Raw genomic sequence first — 14,127 nt, forward strand, 5'->3', positions numbered from 1 at the left:
GGTAAACACAAACATCATCAGACCGGATCGGACCTAGAAATGTGTTCCTCAGAACTATAACCTCTAACATCTCTCAAACGACGACCAAACCGTGCCGCGGTTCAGCCAAAATCCTAATCATGTTACGGACCGTCTCTCCGTCTGTCCTCCATCGACCGGCCTGCTCCACTGGCTTGAGACAAGATTTGCACAGACCTGAGTCCGCTTGTTCAACTCATGACCTTTGCAGAGAGATAAAATAAAGCCAGCAGAGCGTGGAGCAGTGTCTGGCAGCGGGTACACCCCAGCACTCTGGCAGCCCTCTCCTAAAAGCCATTACACAATTATGAGGTAGAAAGGCTTTTACAAGGGAGACAGAGAAGAGGGAGGGAGGGGGGAGACACAGAGAGACACTGCAATGGAAAAAGGGAAGGACACAACAGGAGGGTATTACTGTCGGGTTCAAAGGATAAGGCACTTTGATTTGATCAGATTTTATTGTTAAAACAACATACAATAGTGCAGGAATGAGTCCCCAAACCCTGAAATGAGTCTTTCATCACTTCCTGTTTCCTCTTCAATGGTTTTCTGGGTGTGTTTTTGGTTGTTAGCCTGATACAACTTCTCTACCAAGCTTAAAACGAGTACTAAATTAAAACTGGAAGTACTGTGTGTGGTATGAAACTCTGTGAGTCACAAAATAATTGAGGCAGAGCTGGAGGGTGTCATTTGTGGCAGAAAGTGGGAATGACAGAGGCTTCGTTCTGCCTATCACATCCCTATAACAACGGCATACCAGTTACAACATGCTCTAACAATGTGCACAAACCAGTAAATCAACACTTTAGATTGCTCAGAAACACAGATACCATTGCCAATATCTATAAGGTACTAAAGATACCCTGCACTCCCTGTATGCATGGGGAGGTTCTGGGTCCTCATAATGCACTGGGATCTCCTCTAGTGGCAGTAAACCTTGTAAACCCTGCTTCTTTGAAACGGCCCTCTTGTTTTTACCTCAAAGGTCATGAGGAGTTCTTTATCAAAGTCAGAGTGAACTTTGTTGTCGATCAGACCGTGCAATTAGTACAAGTAATTACACAGATGATTGAAATTGCGTTTCCCCATACTCCAAATGTGCTAGTAAAAAATTGACACACAACATATAACCTGGTAGTACACACAGATGTAAACACAACATATAGATAGACAGGCAGAATAGAATATTTAGGTCGTTACTGAGGTGTAATAGTAGCAAGTGCAATATGGTGAAGTGCAAAGTGCAGAATAGCACCATTGAGATAAGTATGTCTGTAATGATGTATCATGTTGTGCATGTGAAGAGCAAATGAGTGCTATGATCTGGTAAGGATCCGGCGGCTACCTTAGCTTGATAGCCAGCGATGCTCTCTCTCTGTGCCTCGTGTTCCGTTGTTGCCCTGCCTCCTTCAAGGATCCAGTACATGTGTTAAATGCAGTATGGATGCCAGGTTGGAGGCGGGAATCGTAGCGATAGATGTAGCTCTGTTGCGAGTTACAATTAGCGAGCCCCTGCAAGCTGTCCCCTGCAAACTGTCCCCTGCAAGCTGTCCCCTGCAAGCTGTCCCCTGCAAACTGTCCCCTGCAAGCTGTCCCCCGCAAGCTGTCCCCTGCAAGCTGTCCCCTGCAAGCTGTCCCCCGTAAACTGTCCCCCGCAAGCTGTCTCCTGCAAACTGTCCCCTTTAAGCTGTCCCCTGCAAGCTGTCCCCTGCAAACTGTCCCCAGCAAGCTGTCCCCTGCAAGATGTCTCCTGCAAACTGTCCCCTGCAAGCTGTCCCCTGCAAACTGTCCCCCGCAAGCTGTCCCCAGCAGAGTTGAAATTGGTTTATTATAATAATTATTTTTGGAAATCAAAAGCTTTCTTTGGGTCCTTGTGATACTCAATGACTCACAACATGTAGCACACGAATCACAGCTGGTGAAAATAGAGTTCTGAATCGGGTTTATGATTTAGCCTGAAATATATTATAGGCCACGCCCACTTCTGTTTTTTGAAGTTAACCCCCCCTTTCACTTTCACACAGATGAAGGAAATGTGGTACTCACACAGTGGGGAAAACAGGCATTTGATACACTGCTGATTTTGTAATTTTTTATCATAGGTACTCTTCAACTGTGAGAATCCAGAAAATCACACCGTATGATTTTTAAATAATTAATTAGCATTTTATTGCATGACATAAGTATTTGATCACCTACCAACCAGTAGGAATTCCGGCTCTCACAGACCGGTTAGTGTTTCTTTAAGAAGCCCTCCTGTTCTCCACTCATCACCTGTATTAACTGCACCTGTTTGAACTCCTTACCTGTATAAAAGAGACCTGTCCACACACTCAATCAAACAGACTCCAAGCACTCGACAATGGCCAAGACCAGAGGGCTGTGTAAGGACATCAGGGATAACATTGTAGACTTGCACAAGGCTGGGATGGGCTACAGGACAATAGGCAAGCAGCTCGGTGACAAGGCAACAACTGTTGGTGCAGTTATTAGAAAATGGAAGAAGTCCAAGAAGACGGTCAATCTCCCTCGGTCTGGGGCTCCATGCAAAATCTCACCTCGTGGGGCATCAATGATCATGAGGAAGGTGAGGGATCAGCCCAAAACTACACGGCAGGACCTGGTCAATGACCTGAAGAGAGCTTGGACCACAGTCTCAAAGAAAACCATCAGTAACACACTACGCCGTCATGGATTAAAATCCTGCAGCGCACGCAAGGTCCCCCTGCTCAAGCCAGCGCATGTCCTGGCCCGTCTGAAGTTTGCCAATGACTATCTGGATGATCCAGAGGAGTAATGGGAGAAGGTCATGTGGTCTGATGAGACAGAAATAGAGCTTTTTGGTCTAAACTCCACTCGCCGTATTTGGAGGAAGAACAGGGATGAGTACAACCCCAAGAACACCATCCCAACCGAGAAGCATGGAGGTGGACACATCATTCTTTGGGGATGCTTTTCTGCAAAGGGGACAGGACGACTGCAGCGTATTGAGGGAAGGATGGATGGGGCCATGTATCACGAGATCTTGGCCAACAACCTCCTTCCCTCAGTAAGAGCATTGAAGATGGCTCGTGGCTGGGTCTTCCAGCATGACAACGACCCAAAACGCAGAGCCAGGGCAACTAAGGAGTGGCTCCGTAAGAGGCATCTCAAGGTCCTGGAGAGGCCTAGCCAGTCTCCAGATCTGAACCCAATAGAAAATCTTTGGAAGGAGCTGAAAGTCCGTATTGCCCTGCGACAGCCCCCAAAACCTGAAGGATCTGGAGAAAGTCTGTATGGAAGAGTGGGCCAAAATCCCTGCTGCAGTGTGTGCAAACCTGGTCGAGAACTACAGGAAACGTCTGATCTCTGTGATTGCAAACAAAGGTTTCTGTACCAAATATTAAGTTCTGTTTTCTGATGTATCAAATACTTCTGTCATGAAATAAAATGCAAACTAATTATTTAAAAATCCTACAGTGTGATTTTCTGGATTTTAGTTTTTAGATTCCGTCTCTCACAGTTGAAGAGTACCTATGATAACAATGATAGACTTTTACATGCTTAGTGAGTGGGAAAACCTGCAAATTCGGCAGTGTATCAAATACTTGTTCTCCTCACCGTATATAATGTGTAGGCGGAGAAAAAAGTCTCTTGGAGGTATGTTCAGGACGTTGGCCATTTAGAATTGGACACAACAGATTCATCTCAATGTCCCTCCTCCCTCCTCTCTCCTCCCTCCTCTTTCCTCTCTTCTGTCTCCTCTCTCCTCTGTCCTCTCTCCTCCCTCCTCTTTCCTCTCTTCTGTCTTCTCCCTCCTCCCTCCTCTCTCCTCCCTCCTCTTTCCTCTCTCCTCTTTCCTCTCTCCTCCCTCCTCTTTCCTCTCTCCTCTTTCCTCTCTTCTGTCTCCTCTCTCCTCCCTCCTCTTTCTCTCTCCTCCATGACTTGACCCGGAAATCGATCGAGACACGGCATGCTGAAGGACATCGAAATCGCTAAAATGCACACAGAGGAGTCAAGGAGGAGGAGAGGGGGGAGACGAGAGTGTAATATTTGTTCAGAAAATCAGCTGTCTTTGGCTCTTTGCTGTTATGGATTATGATTCTCTGATTCCATTTTATTCAGCGGTGAAACCATTTTAAATATACTTCACACGTCATTTCTCCTTCTCCTACTTCTGCTCCTCCTCCTCCTTCATCTTCTTCCCCTCTTCCTCCTCCTCCTTCATCTTCTTCTTCCTCCTCCTCCTCCCCCCCTCCTTCATCTTCTTCTTCTTCCTCCTCCCCCCCCCCCCACACACTTTCACTTCCTGTTCACATCGGAGTCTCCTGATGGAGGGAAGAAGAGGCAGAGAAAGAATCATCAAACATGAACAGAGAAACATTAGCAGCTACAAAGATTGAAGAGAGCTGAAACAAGATGGAACAGGTCCATATGTTTCATTTCAGATCAGAGTTTAATGTAGAATATCTTGATGAATGGAGGATATGGTTTCAGTACTCACAGCTCTTCTGGATCTTGGCTCTGATCGTCTCTCCTCTGATCCTGTAGGGATGAACACAACCCAACAGTTCTGGATCAGGTCTAAAATCAGTGTTTGTTCTTTGAGTCAGCTTCAGAGTCCTGACTGATCTCATGCTTTACATCCCATCATATCTTCTCTGCAAACACTACGACTGAGTGCCACAGCTCTCAGCTTACAGGAAATAGCTGCTCATTATTCTAGAAACAAACACAGGACAGGAGAACCACACAGACTCACTCCTCTGGGAGATCCTGGATATCCATCAAAGAGCTGCTCACTGACTGAAATGTGGATCTGCATTGTAAGCTCACATTATGATGTTTGTGGAAGAATGAGATCAAATACATAAGAAGCTGCAGAGAATGGGGAGCAGGATGAGTTGTGCTAAGCTAGGCTACGTCTGGAAGGAAGAACTGGAGGGATTACTCAGTGTGAGAACACATCAACCCCCCCACACAGAACTGCTGAACCAGCAGAGACCCCTTACTGACCCGAGAGTCTGCAGTCTGCAGTGAGGACTCTCCAGAAGATCTATCAGCAGCTTCACTCCTGAATCCTGCAGAGTGTTGTGACTCAGGTACAGATCTCTCAGATGGGAGGGGTTGGACTTCAGAGCTGAGGCCAGAGCAGCACAGCTGATCTCTGACAGACTGCAGCTCCTCAGTCTGAATAAAGAAAACATGAAGTGAGTTTGAACTCTTCAGTTTCAGCATCATGGACCTTCTTAGAAATGTTGGAAAAGGCAAACACTGAATATAATCTTTATTGTTTGATAGTTTTAATAGAATCATTTATTCTTTTATATAATTCATTCAACCTTGATGGAGACTGAGCATTCAGATACTCAGAGAGGATCAGTGTAATATCAGCCTGATGTCTGCAGCTCAGAGTCAACACAACTCTCTCATATTAATCTCAGCACAGAGAGATGGAGAACTGACCTGAGAGTCTGCAGTCTGCAGAGAGGACTCTCCAGAACACCTCTCAGCAGCTCCACTCCTGAATCCTGCAGAGGGTTGTAACTCAGGTCCAGATCTCTCAGATGGGAAGGGTTGGACTTCAGAGCTGAGGCCAGAGCAGCACAGCTGATCTCTGACAACCTGCAGTCCTCAGTCTGAATAAAGAAAACATGAAGTGAGTTTGAAGGTTTAATAATCTGTTCAGAGCTGAAGAAGGTTTAGAGGTCAGAGTCCAGAAAGATGTAGATCCATGATAATCCAAGCTCAAAGTCTCTGCAGCAGTTTCTCTCCTCAGATCTTCAACAGCTCCTTCCTCTCCCTCACACAGCTCATCAGTACTGACAGCATCTTCAGCGACTCATGGAGCACAGAGTGAGTCTGTGGAAGCTGGAGCACTGTCCGTCACACATTCACCTCCTCTCTGTTATTCTCATTCATATTCAACCATTTGGAAAAACTGGAACAAATGAACGTCTTTGTTCTCAGACACATTTTAAATACAGAAATACTAAATGAACTACAGTCAGTGAACTGACCTGAGAGTCTGCAGTCTGCAGTTTGGACTCTTCAGTCAGATCTCTCAGCAGCTCCACTCCTGAACCCTGCAGGTAGTAGTTGTGACTCAGGTCCAGATCTCTCAGATGGGAGGGGTTGGACTTCAGAGCTGAGATCAGAGCAGCACAGCTGATCCCTGACAAACTGCAGCGCCGCAGACTGAATAAAGAAAACATGAAGTGAGTTCGAGGCTGAATATAATCTTTATTGTTTGATAAAAACATTTATTTATGGCTGCCCTCGGCTAAAGTGTTTTCAGGAGACGAGTAGTCGTCAGTTATAGCAATGAGTCGACTAGTCGTCGTACGTTTATGATCATTAATATTTTTATCAAGCTTAGCGCATGAGACACAGCGCCCCTCCCGTTAGCGATAATGTGAAATCGTCTGTGATGATCGGTGATCATACACGCACTTTTGGCAGAAATACCTCCGCACATTACCCCCTCATCATGAGATGAAACTGTTCTGTTTTTCTGAGGTCAGAGTTATAATAGGTCTAAATAGATGTATATTAGACTAGGCTGCTGCTAGCCTCCCAGGCTGATACTATGAGGAACTCAGAGACCTGCTCCGAGTCAATGAAACCGGCTAAGATCTGCTGCGGGGGCCTGCATGTGGAAGGCCAATATTTGCCCGAGGAGTTTGAAAATCACCTTCTCGGGTTCGTCCTTTAAACACTCGTAATGATCCCACACTTTAGATTCCGGCCCGACACAATGACCTCAATGACCAGGCTCAGCGCTGAATGAAGTTTGAGGACAGAGTCCATGCAGCGCCAGAGGGAGGGTGTTTGTTGTTCTTCATGCGACCAACAGACTAATTAGAAATTGATCGACCAAGACCTCTTTAGACGAATAGCGTTACGTGTAGTATCTGGGGTCCGCTCTACATTTATTTATTTGACTTTTATTTCATTTATTTAAAAACCTGATGCAGCTGTAACGTGAAGCACACATGGGGCCAGCTCTAATCCCTCAGAGGCTAACATCACTAGGACAGTCTAATGGAAGATCAAGGAGAATCCTCCCCACTTCGATTACTTAGTTTCCTGCTCTTGGCTGAGAACACCTGACAGTCAGAGGACCTGGTCTAGACTCTAGAGGACGTTTCACTCAACAGACTTGCCCAAACACTGAAACTCACAGGGTTAATGATCTACTGTATTGCTCTAAATGTGTAAAAGTTACAGCAAAGATGGCATTCATTTGAACTTTCCTGCTCTGCTCCCAGACTGTAGTCGAGGAATCGAGGGGAAGACTCTGCGGTCTTATGGGGCTGAAGCAAGAGGCTTCGGGTTCAATAACCCACTCTTGAATAAGGCAGACAGGCAAGATTTTCCTTGGAAGTTCACTGCATTTACAGTATGTTACTCTGAACATAATTGTAGGCCAGGCTGCGTAATAAAAAACGATGCAAATATTAATCTCAGCACAGAGAGATGGAGAACTGACCTGAGAGTCTGCAGTCTGCAGAGAGGACTCTCCAGAAGATCTCTCAGCAGCTCCACTCCTGAATCCTGCAGAGGGTTGTAACTCAGGTCCAGATCTCTCAGATGGGAAGGGTTGGACTTCAGAGCTGAGACCAGAGCAGCACAGCTGATCTTTGACAGACTGCAGTCCCTCAGACTGAATAAAGAAAACATGAAGTGAGTTTGAAGGTTTAATAATCTGTTCAGAGCTGAAGAAGGTTTAGAGGTCAGAGTCCAGAAAGATGTAGATCCATGATAATCCAAGCTCAAAGTCTCTGCAGCAGTTTCTCTCCTCAGATCTTCAACAGCTCCTTCCTCTCCCTCACACAGCTCATCAGTACTGACAGCATCTTCAGCGACTCATGGAGCACAGAGTGAGTCTGTGGAAGCTGGAGCACTGTCCGTCACACATTCACCTCCTCTCTGTTATTCTCATTCATATTCAACCATTTGGAAAAACTGGAACAAATGAACGTCTTTGTTCTCAGACACATTTTAAATACAGAAATACTAAATGAACTACAGTCAGTGAACTGACCTGAGAGTCTGCAGTCTGCAGTTTGGACTCTTTAGTCCAGAACTCAGCAGCTCCACTCCTGAATCCTGCAGATCATTGATACTCAGGTCCAGATCTCTCAGATGGGAGGGGTCAGACTTCAGAGCTGAGGCCACGACTTCACAGTGAGTCTCTGAGAGACCACAGGCAGCTAGTCTGTCAGGACACATATTACAGAGAGAGTTATTCACAGGAAGATGAAACATTATATTACCTTCATGCATTTGATGAGAAACATCATCATGTAGTGATGAACATTCACTGTTAGTCCACTTCATATATTACTGAGTTTCTATGTTCATTCTCAGCCTGTCAGATCTGTACTCTATAGAGCGTTGTGGTAAACAGATCAGGTATAATGATGAAGAAACTCCAGCACTGTTATAATCACTGAAATGCATTCACTGTGAAATACTGCTGCTGTGATCAAACCTCTAAAGCCCTCCATCTGATGACATGTCGCCTCCATCACACAAAGGAATATGAAGAGCAGCAGAAACGGCTGAATGTAAATTATTCTAATGAATAGAATAAAGTTCACTTCATTTTGCTCTCAGTGTTTGAAACAGCAGAAATGTTATCGTGTTAATTTGAAGAAGTGAACTTCTGATCTTCACTGATTTATAAGTTAATCTCATCTGGACTTACTCTGCCTTCCTGCAGTTCCTCACAGCTGGAATCAGTCTCCGTCGTCCCTCCTCTGATGTGTTGTACTCCTTCAGGTCCAACTCATCCAGAACCTCCTCTGACATCTGCAGCATGTCAGCCAGAGCTGAGCAGTGGATCTCAGAGAGCTTCTTCTCTGATCTGTTCCCTGACTTCAGGAACTCTGTGATCTCCTGATGTACTGAGTGGTCCTTCATCTCTGTCAGACAGTGGAAGATGTTGATGCTCCTGTCAGGAGAGATTTCATCACTGCTCATCTCCTTCAGGTTCTTGATGGCTCTCTGTATGATTTCTGGTCTGTTGACTTTGCGACCCTTCTGGCCTCTGAAGAGTCTCTGGATAATTTCTGGTCTGTTGTCTTTGCGACCCTTCTGGCCTCCTAAGAGTCTCTGGTTGGACTCCAGAGAGAGGCCGTGGAGAAAGCGGACAAACAGGTCCAGGTGGCCATTTTCACTTCTAAGGGATTTCTCCATGGCTCTCTGCAGGAAGATATCAAGGGATGGGTAATCCTGATCCCTCGCTATACCTGCTGTTATAGTCTCTCTGCAGGAAGTCCTTCAGTACCTGCTGTGTCTCTGTTGGTGTAGCAGTGCAGCATGTAGACTGCAGCCAGGAACTCCTGACGCTCAGATGAACAAAGCAGTAGACTGTTTTCTGGAAGATCACACTCTCTCTTTTGAAGATCTCTGTACAGACTCCTGAGTGCACCAAGGCCTCGGTGACATCAAGACCACAGCGCTGCAGGTCTTCTTGGTAGAACATGATGTCTCCTTTCTCCAGATGTTCAAACGCCAGCCTCCCCAGCTTCAGAAGAACCTCCCTGTTAGCCTCCGTCAGCTGCTGTGGACTCATCTCATGTCCCTCATGGTACTTCTGCTTCTTCCTCTTTGTCTGGACCAGCAGGAAGTGTGAGTACATGTCAGTGAGGGTCTTGGGCAGCTCTCCTCTCTGGTCTGTAATCAACATGTGGTCCAGAACTGCAGCAGTGATCCAGCAGAAGACTGGGATCAGACACATGATGTGGAGGCTCCTGGAGCTCTTGATGTGAGAGATGATTCTGCTGGACTGTTCTTCATCCCTGGATCTCCTCCTGAAGTACTCCTCCTTCTGGGCATCAGTGAAGCCTCGTAATTCTGTCACCCTGTCCACACACTCAGGAGGGATCTGATTGGCCGCTGCAGGTCTGGAAGTGATCCAGACAAGAGCCGAGGGAAGCAGCTTCCCCCTGATGAGGTTTGTCAGCAGCACGTTGACTGAGGACTGCTGTGAGACATCAGACACAACCTCACTGTTTCTGAACTCCAGAGAGAGTCTGCTTTCATCCAGGCCGTCAAAGATGAACAGCACTTTACAGACAGCCAGCTGCTCTGCTGTGACCTTCTGTAAGGCTGGATGGAAAACATGGAGCAGCCTGAGAAGACTGTACTGCTCAGCTTTGATCAGGTTCAGCTCCCTGAAGGATAGCGGGATCACCAGACTGACCTCTTGGTTCTCCAAACCCTCGGCCCAGTCCAGAGTGAACTTCTGCACTGAGAAGGTTTTTCCAACTCCAGCGACGCCGTTGGTCAGGACCGCTCTGATGTGGGTCTGCTGGTCAGGTAATGCTTTAAAGATGTCCTGGCACTTGATTGGAGCGTCATGGAGGGGCTCCTTCTTGGAAGCTGTCTCCAGCTGCCTCACCTCATGTTGGGTATTAACCTCTTCACTCCGTCCTTGTGTGATGTAGAGCTCAGTGAAGATCCTGTTGAGGAGGGTTTCACTTCCATCAGTTCCTTCAGTCACACGTTCACATCTCCTCCTCAGACTGATCCTATGCTCCTCTAAAACCTCCTGCAGACCATCTGCTGACAGAGAAGAACCATGAGAGAGTAATGAAAGTGAACAGGAACAATCCAAAGACACCAGCAGAGAGATGTTTAGACTTACTTTGTATAATGCTGCATCTTTCTCCACACTGGGGACAGGAGGGGTCTCCTGATGGAGGTCCCTGCTCCCAGTATGAGGTGATGCACTGTCTGCAGAACCAGTGTCCACAGCTGGTAGAGACTGGATCCTTCAGGACGTCCTGACAGAAAGCACAGCTGGACAGCTGCTCCTCCACAGGAACAGGACCTTTCCTCTTCCTTCTGTGGAGATGAACACATCCTTTACAGCACTTTACATCAGTGGTGGAGGATTTCACCAACCGTACAACAAGGAGGCAAGTTCTAGTTTGAGATTATAGAGGTCTTTATCCATCCATCTATGTTCTACCGCTTATCCAAAGTCGGGGGGTAACCAGTTCTATCAAAGGCCTCGCTACCTCTCAAGACTGGGGGTATATGGGCAGGGAAAAGGACCTGCCTGGAAAACCTCCGCAAGGAGGCACACAGGTGGCCTCCTTGCGGCCCAAACCACCCCAACTGTGACCTTTCAACTAGAAGGTTCAGTGGCTCTAATCCTAGTCCCTCCCAGAAGACTGAACTTCTCTCCCTGTCCCTAAGGGGAGATGCCAAAGAAAACCCATTTCCTCCGGCTGTTTCTGCAATCTGGTTCCTTCGGTAAAGACTTCCCCTTCATGACCAGGTGAGGGTAGGATGAACATGGAGCTTTATATCAAGAGCTTTGCCTTCTGGCTCAGCTCTCTGTTTGGTAAAGCTCCCTCTCCATTCGATTCTTCGACCCATCTCTTCCCTCACTCAAATACAAGACCCCAAGATACTTGAACTCCTTCACTTGGGGTGAACACTCATTCCCTACATGGCCTCAGTTCTAGATGTGCTGATCCTCATCCCAGTCGCTTCACACTCGTTCCAATGAGTGCTGAAGGACTAAGCTGCAGACCCCTTCCTCCACGGAAACAAGTCTGACTTATTGCCCGGGATCGGGACACAGCTCTTGCTTTGGGCATCCAGAAGGTGGAGGGCCCTGATCAGTGACACCCTCAACCCATACTCCTGCAACACCTCGCAAAGTATCTCCCGGGGAACCCGATAATATGCCTTCTCAAAATCCACAAAACACATGAGTACTTGATAGGCATATCCCCAGGCCCCTTCCAGGATTCTTGCAAAACTAAAAAGCTGGTTTGTCCTTCCACAATCAGGACGGATTCAGAATTGTACTTCTGGGGTTCGACTTTCAGCAGGACGATCCTTTCTAACTCCTTAGAGTAAATTTCATTTCACCTTGTTTGAACAGTGGAAACACCACCTTGGCATGCCACTCCTCCTGTTCTCCGACCTCCATGCAGTGGTGATGAGACATGTCAGCCATGACATGTCTCATCAGCTTTGCCACCGTGGAGTTGTTTAATTACATCATTTTCCTCTTACAGGGATATTGAACTCCCATCATCATCCAGCTCTTCTTCTACCTTTCAGGTCCAGCGGTTCTGTTAAAACTGTGATTATAAATGTACTGCGCTCATGTAGTTATCAAACAACAGGTGAGATTATCAGGTAACACAGAAACTGAATCGTCTTCAGGTCAGGTTACAGTAGAAACTCTTACTCTGTGTCTGAGGGTCCAGGCTCATTCCTGAAGTCCATAGGTAATATTTTAGACCAGTCACTCTTCAGAGACAGACAGCTGGAGTCTGGAGCCTCTGCTCTCTGTCTGTGGAAACAACACATGTTTTACACACATCATTAGTTCATTAAAGAGCAGATTCTGACTTCTGACTGTTCACCTGATCAAACATTCCTAGAGTTCTTGAGTCGTGCTTGTTGGTTTCTGATGCTACAGTTCATGTTTGAAACGTTTTACATGTTGGTATTTTATTTGCTGAAAGTCGTAGTAGATTGTTTACTATCTCTGAGGATGCCAAGGATCAAGAGTTCAATTACACTTTGGAGCTGAACTCTACCAAGTTTCTTTACTGCCATCATTAAAGAACAGGTGAGATTATCAGGTAACACAGAAACTGAATCTCTTCAGGTCAGGTTACAGTAGAGACTCTTACTCTGTGTCTGAGGGTCCAGGTTCATTCCTGAAGTCTAGAGGATAACTTTAGACCCGTCACTCTTCAGAGACAGACAGCTGGAGACTGGAGATCTGTCCTCTTCCTCAGCTTTTAAACCACTCATCTTCTCCAGAGAGATAAACCTGTAACACTGGGCAAACACACACACACACACACACACACACACACACACACACACACACACACACACACACACACACACACACACACACACACACACACACACACACACACACACACACAACATTAAACCCTCAGAATGGTGAGCTTGGTTTGAATCCCGCAGAGTCTTCAGGCTGTCACATGGTATGTAGCTGTGATGCTCCAGAAAGTCTCATCGGACTCTAGGAGGCAGATTCTTTATCTTGGATTTATTTTCTGACATAAATCAAATGTGAGTTAAAAAGCAGAGCCTGGTGTAACACTCACCCTGTCCTCGTCCTCTCTGTCGAGCTGTAAAATGGTGTCTGGCAGTCTGACTCCATCCTTTACCTTGAACGCCCTCACCTGTCTGCAGCTCCTCCTCTAGTTTCATAACCAGCCTCACCAGAGGAATGTGATCATACAGGGATTTCCAGTTGCTCTAAGTGAAACAGTTGCAGGAAGACAGAAACAGACATGCAGGTAAAAACCAGCTGACGTTATTGAAGTAAAACTAATGGAATGTGAACAGAACTCAGGACAAGTTACCATCCTGTAACATCTGAACAGAACATGTCTGTGAAGTGTTTTTCTCCAAATACCAAACAGATCACCCATGGTAGCATGCCCCATACCACATATCACTGAAATGAATGAATGAAATGTGGAGAAATACCAATCATTTTCAGGGGTTTAATAGTAAAATATAGCTTGAGGCTCTAACGTCACTTCAGGTATAAATTAAGCCCCGCCCACTTTCAGGTGAAAATCCTGCATCAGAGCGAAGAGGAACATAATAGAGTCTTCACGTCTAAAAGCTGCTGAGTCAGATATTCCACCTCCAACAACAAATAGATCCAGAGCTCTGGTTCCTTTACTTCCTCTCCAGAAAAAAGGAGAGTAAAAGAGAGGATCAGAAATCTCAGTCTCAGTGTCAGCCTGCTGCCTGCCACTCGTCCCCCGCAGACCCCCCGGACATCCATCCCCTATCTATCCTCCTTATGCCTTGCACAGACTACACCACTTTCAAAGTCGTACGATCGCTTGCCAGTTCACACTACACAACTCGCTCGGGAGTGTTGAAGTCGTTGTGGTGTGCGATTGAACGGCGACAGGGGCTCACACACTACACGATCTGTCACCAGGAGAAACCCCCGAGGAGTCTGTCTGGTCTCCAAACTACGTTTTGTCACGAAAACACGCGAGAAGTGACGCGAGAAGTGACGCGGGAAATGACGCGGGTTTCGAACGTTATTATGTTTTACCTAGAAACGGTCAATGAGTTACTTTGCTT

General features: G+C 46.4%; 1 pseudogene; it reads right to left on the reverse strand.

Annotated features, from left to right (window-relative positions):
- Nucleotides 1-4,249: 4,249 nt before the first annotated feature.
- LOC134862797 (protein NLRC3-like) lies at nt 4,250-12,795 on the reverse strand (annotated as a pseudogene).
- Nucleotides 12,796-14,127: the final 1,332 nt, after the last annotated feature.

The sequence above is a fragment of the Eleginops maclovinus genome, chromosome 4, assembly GCF_036324505.1.
Source record: "Eleginops maclovinus isolate JMC-PN-2008 ecotype Puerto Natales chromosome 4, JC_Emac_rtc_rv5, whole genome shotgun sequence".
Lineage (NCBI taxonomy): Eukaryota > Metazoa > Chordata > Actinopteri > Perciformes > Eleginopidae > Eleginops > Eleginops maclovinus.